The sequence below is a fragment of the Lontra canadensis genome, unplaced genomic scaffold (assembly GCF_010015895.1).
Source record: "Lontra canadensis isolate GAN:19392208 unplaced genomic scaffold, GSC_riverotter_1.0 scaffold13, whole genome shotgun sequence".
NCBI lineage: Eukaryota > Metazoa > Chordata > Mammalia > Carnivora > Mustelidae > Lontra > Lontra canadensis.
The window spans coordinates 1,323,811-1,331,172 of NW_022631007.1; positions in this window are offsets into that span (position 1 = coordinate 1,323,811).

Below are 7,362 nucleotides of genomic sequence, written 5' to 3' on the forward strand. Positions count from 1 at the left end.
AGATGTAGAGAAACTGCCTCAATAAAAGAAATTTTATTATATTGCTGGTGGGAGGGTAAAATGGGATAGCCACTCTGGAAAACAGTTTGGCGGTTTCTTAAAAACCTAAACATGCAAGTACTTCATGACCTAGGAATTGCACTCCCAGGCATTTGCCTTGGAGAAATGAAGACTTATGTTCATACAAAAACTTGTACACAAATATGTACAGCAGCTTTATTTGCAATAGCCAACCCAAATGTCTTTCAATGACTGAATGGTTAAACAAACGGGAATACTAGTCAACCATGAAAAGAATGATCTTTTGGTACACACAACAACAGGTCTGTATCTCTAGAGAATAATGTTGAGTGAAAAAAGACAATCTCCAAAGGTTATACCCTGTACAAATCTATTTATGTAATGTTCTTAAAGTGGCAAAATCATAGAACTAGAGAACAGATAACAGATTAGTGCTTTCTGGGGTTGAGGAGGGGATACGGGTAGGAGGGAAGGAGGTGGCTAGGAAAGGACAGCCTGAGTGGTCATTATTACGATGCTATGTCCTATATCTTGGCTGCATCAATGTCAATATCTGAGTTGTGATATTGATTTCAGAATAAAAAGCTGAATTTGAAAAAATAAATTATGTAAACCCAATGGAATACCTTATATTAAAAAAGCAAAGGTATTAAATACGTGAAATTTGTCACTCCCTAATTATTTTATTACTTTCACTGTTGTCTGTGTCCTTGAAGTTATTTATGCTTGTTGTACCCATGTGGTGGAAATATTATGTAACGATGGGCTGCTATGCCTTTCTCCCCAATTCTGCATTCAGTGGATTCACGATAATAGCTTGATCAGCCTTAGTGGGAGTGTCTACACTGCAGAAATGAGCAGACACTGCAGACTAGGTCTCTCTTTCCTTAAAACCATATTGTTAAACTTTTGTCAGGGCACCACTGCTTATAAGGTAAGGGATTTCCAAAACATAGGAAGTGGATGTTGATACTCAGGAAACACCACCTCTGTAATAACATATGTCCATCAGAAAAAATGGATAATGATTTGGATCAGTTATGAGAGGAATAAGCTGGGCACTCTTTTTTTTTTTAAGATTTTATTTTTAAGTAATATGCACACCCAGTGTGGGGTTCACATTCACTCGCAATCCCGAGATCAAGAGTCAAATACTCCACCAACTGAGCCGCCAGGTGCCCCGAAGCTGGGCTCTTGTTAAAGCTATTCCCTCTCCGTTTCATTGCTCATTTTCCATGAGCCAGTTGTGGACTGTGGATGACACAGATGCTGGAGGGGAATGGAATCCTTGCTGTCGATAATCTTGTTTTTTGAATATTCAGCAGAGAATTGGTAGGAGGGTAGAACAAGAAAAAAATGGAGCATTATGAATGCTCAGCTATCTTAACACTTTTCTCCAGGCAATATTTCTCTATGGTTTCTCTCTCCACCAGATTCTGATCCTTTCTTTAACACCGTGGTCTAGGGACCCCTTAGCTATTGGTTTTGTTCTTCAGCAAATGTTTCCTTTTCACGTTTCTCCATTGGGTCATAGGTAGCATGGGATTGGGGGTGGTGATGGGCCTGTGATAGAGATCTGATGAACCATTCTATCCCATGTGGTGGGAAGGCTGTGGCGACCGGTCCAAAAGGGGACATGCCCAGTCAAGGGGATACATGGACTTTGGGTATAAGGAGCTCTCTTCATCCTTGGGCTTGCTAAATTGGCCCTGGCAGCCTCCGTGCTCCTTGCCACCCAGAGACGGCTTCTCTGAAGCCAGAGTGTGGCCAAGACAGAGCTAGGCAGAGATGAGAGACAGACAGACAAGTCAAACTGATGGAGTCTGATTCTGGCTGAGTTCCTGGGAGCTCCTGAGGTCCTGTTCCCTGAAGTTTGTTCTTCTTCCTAGCTGAATTTCCTTTTTTGGCTGAAGCAAAATCTAGTTGAGTTTTTTGGCACGTGCAGCCAAAAAAAAATTCAGATAAACACACACTCCTTCTAGCGCTTCCCCCACTCTCCATGGCTTCTCTTTCTTCCTCTGGCTCTCGATCCCTCTCCCCTCTATTTGGAAAATAGGTACGTTGTCCAAGGCTGCCGGCCACAACCTAAAACCCTGGGAAAGCCCTTTCCACCTAAACATCTGGTTAACTTGCGATCTCCAGAGATCCCTTCAACGTCTGGATGCCGCAGCCAGCCACCGTGTTGAGTCAGAGACAGGATAACAGCACAATTCTGCTGTTTTATAGACTGAAAGAAACATTTGGGCAGGAATACACGCTTTCCTCTCCCTACCCCAATATAGAAGAAACCTCCCCAAATCAAGCCAAATGTTTTTGAGAAGCATTTTGTGGCGGTAAACTGATTGGGTGCTGAGATACCTCCGTCTTCGGCTCCCATATTCCCTGATTTATTTTGTTCCTGGAACGTCTGTAGCGCCACCATCTAGCCACATGGTAGGGTTTTGTCTATGCAAGGGCGTAAACTGCATATGGTTTATTTCAATTAGCTTAATTGTTTTTGGTATTTAATAGCTAATTGTCTTAATTAGCTTTCAAAGCACAACAATGCCGACAACGGTAATGACTACATCTTTTCCATATGGTTACAGAAGACAGATGACTCAATTTCCTATCCTCAGGCTGCGCGAGTCCCCAGAGAGGACCCGGCAGATGCGAGAGGAAGAAGATGGAAGTCCTCTGGAGAACTGACCCGGCCTTGAATGCAAAACCCGAATATTAAGAATAAATGAGGAGGTGATGGACAAGGGAATAAAACAGGAGAATGAAGGATTTATGTAGGACTCGAGTCATCTGTTTCCTTAATGTTCATACCGTGGAGTGAGCTGAGTGGAATAATAACAACAAATTTCATGGTGCCAGCAGGCTCCATTGGTTCTGATCTGCAGAGGCAATGTTTGAAGACCGAATTGTAGGACACTGAAAGTGAGAAATGCCCCCAAGTGCAATCTGTCTTAGGAAAAGCTGGTACCCGTCAAAACGCGGATGACATTTCTTTGGCAAATCTGGCTTAGAAGGAGTTCAGAGCTAGCGCCTGGCGTATATTCAAAGCTTAGTATATGTTTTAATCAGCACCTGTCAGGAAATCCTTTGGGCTCAATCTTCAAAATATATCTAGACCCTGCCCCACTTAGCACATCCTTAACAGTTACCATCCTGCTCTGATCTCCCATCATCATGTCTGACCTGCCCGCCTTGCCCAGTCTCCCCACTGGTCCCCCATGTGTCTACCCTCAGGCCCTACTGTTAATTCTCAACAAAGCAGCCAGAGGAATCTTTTAAAACGTAAATAATATCACATCACTGCCCTTCTCTGAACTCTCTAATGGCTCCCATCTTACTCGGAAGAAATCAATGCAATCAGAGTCCTTGAGATGACCAGTAGTGTACTGGATCGGGTCTTACCTTCCTGAGCTCATCTGCTCCTCCTTTTCCCCAGTCCCTCTCCTGCACCTACACACAACGTCCCTCATATTTCACACTTTCGGGGTGCACTACATAGTGCCCTTCCCACTAGCCACATGTGATCAGTGGCGATAGTATTGGACGTGCACAGATAGAACATTTCCAGCATCACAGAAGGTTCTGCTGGGACCGTGCTGCCTTAGGGACTTTACACTGGCTGGAAAGCTATTTCCAAAGATGTCCGCGTGGCAAACGGCCTCAACTCCTGAGCCTTTGTTCACATGTCACCTTCTCCAAGAGGCCCACTCTGACCACCCCGCTTAAAATCTCAACCCACAACCCGTTCCCCACCAATCAATCATTCCTGCTCCCCTCACTCTGTTTTTTCTATAGCACCTAACTCCTTCTTGCATTTTGAAGAATTCAGTTATTTTTTATACTCATTGATTATTGTCGGTATCCCCCGTGAAAATGAATAGGGTTTTTGCTGCTGCTGTGTCCTTGGCATCTAGTACAGGACCTAGCACAGCACTCATTGTATAGTGGTTGAAGGAATTAGTTAATGGATCAACATATTTACTGAGCACCTGCCATGTTCCAGGCTCTGTGGTAGGTCCTGGGGATATGCAGAAGAATAAAATAGACATTATTCTTGCTATCATAGAGACAAGTAAATAAGCAAATACCTAATATGAATTCTTTTTTTTTAAAAGATTTTATTTATTTATTTGACAGACAAGTAGGCAGAGAGGCAGGGAGAACGAGAGAGGAGGAAGCGGGTTCCCCGCTGAGCAGAGAGCTCAATGCGGGGCTTGATCCCAGGACCCTGAGACCATGACCTGAGCCGAAGACAGAGGCTCTAACCCACTGAGCCACCCAGGCACCCCACAAATTCTTTTTTTAAACAAGATTTTACTTACTTATTAGAGAGAGAGAGAGAACACCCAAGCAGGGGCAGAGGGAGAGGGAGAAGCAAGCTCCCTGCTGAGCCTGATGTGGGGCTCAATCCCAGGACCCCAGGATCATGACCTAAGCTGAAGACAGATGCTTCACCTACTGAGCCATCCAGATGTCCCCCTAACACAAATCCTGAGGAGTTCTATGAAAGAGAGAAATAGCAGAAATAGAGAATATTGTGTGTGTGTGTATCAGGATGGGGAGACTTTTTGGTGAGGACAAGCCAGCTTTGTAAAGAAGGGTGGAGGCAGGCAGTTGCAGGGAGGCACTGAAGAGTGTCCCTGAGGAAAATGGCAGAGCAGAGGCCCTGATGCACAGAAGGACGACTCAACAGTGCAGGGGAGATGCCCAAATTATCAGTCATCACAGCTCGGGTTTGGAGCGGGGCAGCCTTCCTGGGCAGAGCTACTCCATGTCTCCATGTGTGGTCTTGCCCCAGCAACATCCGAATCATCTGGAATCGTGTTAGAAATGCAAATTCCCGGGACCACCCCCAGCCTTGGGAGTCTGTGTTGTGACAGACTGCCAGGTGATTCCTGACATTCTGTAACACTGCTCCCTCACGAGAATCTGGCACTGGTGGGCACCCGATGACCAATGCTCGAATGAACAAATGAGTGAGTGGGGCGATCCGTGTAGTGCTTGTGTGAGCAGTTCCTGGTCCTTGGCAAAAGCTCTGGTGATAGATAGCTCAGAATACAAAGTGATGCTTTCTTTCTTTCTTGAGCCAGACTGGCAATCATTAAGCGGGAGAATAAAAGAGAAGGGAAGACCCAGTTGTCACAGGAATTCAGGGAGGTGGATTTAGAGAGGAAGGTGGAAGACATTCCTGTGGGGAAAGCATAGGCTTGAGCCTGAGGGGAGCAGGGCGTGGTCCTGGGGGAGAGTAGGAGGCCACGGGCTGGAAAGGGCAGTGTGTATGGGAGGAGAGGATGGTGCTGGGGAATGGACAGGTCTCTATTGTTGGCTGTAGAAATTGTGCAGTAGGGTGCCTGGGTGGCTCAGTTGGTGAAGTGTCTGCCTTCGGCTCAGGTCATGATCCCAGGGTCCTGGGATTGAGTCCCATATTGGGCTCTCAGGAAGCAAGAAACCTGCTTCTTCCTCTGCCTGCAGCGCCCCCTGCTTGTGCTCTTTCTCTCTCAAATAAATAAATTAAATCTTAAAAAAAAAAAGACTTTATTTATTTATTTGACAGAGAGAGAGAGAGAGAGATCACAGGTAGGCAAAGAAGCAGGCAGGGAAGGTGGGGGGAAGCAGGCTCCCTGCTAAGCAGAGAGCCCAATGTGGAGCTCGATCCCAGGACCCTGGGATCATGACCTGAGCCAAAGGCAGAGGCTTAACTCACTGAGCCACCCAGGTGCCCCATCAAATAAATAAATAAAGTCTTTAAAAAAAAAGAAATTGCACAGTAGGTATGGGGAGCTGGTCTCCAGGCGGTTTTAGGAAGGAGGTGTTGCATTTGCGATGTGATTAGAGTGACTATGTAGAGTGGTTTTGGCATTACTTACAGAACACTTTAGCTACGCATTTAGTGTTTATAAAAGAGCAGGGTGAAAAAAAAAGAGCAGTATGGTACCATCACCATCTAGCAGTTTCTATATGCCTAAATGTCCTAAGCATTTTATACGCATGTGGTCATTTAATCCTTACAATCCAATGAGGTAGCTACTCTCTTATTTAACCAATGAGGGACTATGGCACAGAGAGGTCAAGTAAGTTGCCTAAGATCACCCAGCTACTAAGTGTTTGAGCTTGTTTTGAGCCCACAGTCTGTCTGTCTCTACTTCACTCTGAGCGCAAAGAACCTTGGGAAATAGTTCACTGTCTTCTGCCCAACAGTCCCTTTGGAGGCCCTCTTGGGTGAGGTGATGGTCAGTGTTTTAGAATGTCCCTCTTTTTTGGATCCTTCCGACTCTGTTCTCTATCCTCTGTTTTTTGTTCAGTGTGTTGGCCAGTGTGCATGGGTGGGTGGGAGGGATGGTGCAAGTAGAAGGAGAGGGCTGTGGACCTCGCCCCAGGTCTGTGCAAGGAAGAATAGGACTTTATGGGGTGCCAAGTTTACACTATCTTGGGAGGTTTCTTTAAGAAAAAGAAGACACAAATGTCTTGTTTTTGCAAAACTTTATAAAACCACTGACATTGTGAGTTCTGACAAGGCCCCTCCCCACACCTGGGGCTTGGAAGGGGCCTCATTAGCTTCTCAGAAAACCTGCCTCTGGGTCTGGGCCGGCTTTCTTTGGCCACAGCAGAGTGACGGGTTTACAAGACGAACATCTTCCTCTTGCTAATATCCATCTCCTATTAGAGTAAAAGTCAAACACATTATGCTTCTGGAATTTCTTCTTCTCATCTCAGCAAGGCTTGGGGTGGCCTTTTTATCCTTCTAGCTTGGGAGAGAGCAAGAAAATGCTATCCTGACTCATTTCGGAGAACGGTGGCATACTAAAGGGTAAGGCAGTAGGTGGGGGACCCCACTGATGTCCGCTGGGACACATAGCTGGCTGGCCTCACAGAAAGGAGCTGGCTTTCTCTAGGCTGGAGTCCCAGGCACAGGCTGCCATGGGCTGCAGTAAATGACCCCCAGTCCTTCCCCTTCACTGGCTTCCTGCTTGTTTCAGCCTATTTCTGCATATCTCTTGAACACATGGTCCGGTCAGGGTGTGGCCTGGCTCTAGCCTCAGCAAGGACCAGGCTTTTTCTGTAAGTGAGGTAGCAGGTAAGAGAATGGTCGAGTTTCATTCTTCTGCATATAGCTGTCCAGTTTTCCCAGCACCATTTATTGAAGAGACTGTCTTTTTTCCACTGTATATTTTTTCCTGTTTTGTCAAAGATTAATTGACCATAGAGTTAATGGTCTTTATCTGGGCTCTCTGCTCTGTTCCACTGGTCTATGTGTCTGTTTTTATGCCAGTACCATGCTGTCTTGGTGATCACGGCTTTGTAGTAAAGCTTGAAATTAGGTAACGTGATGCCCCCAGTATT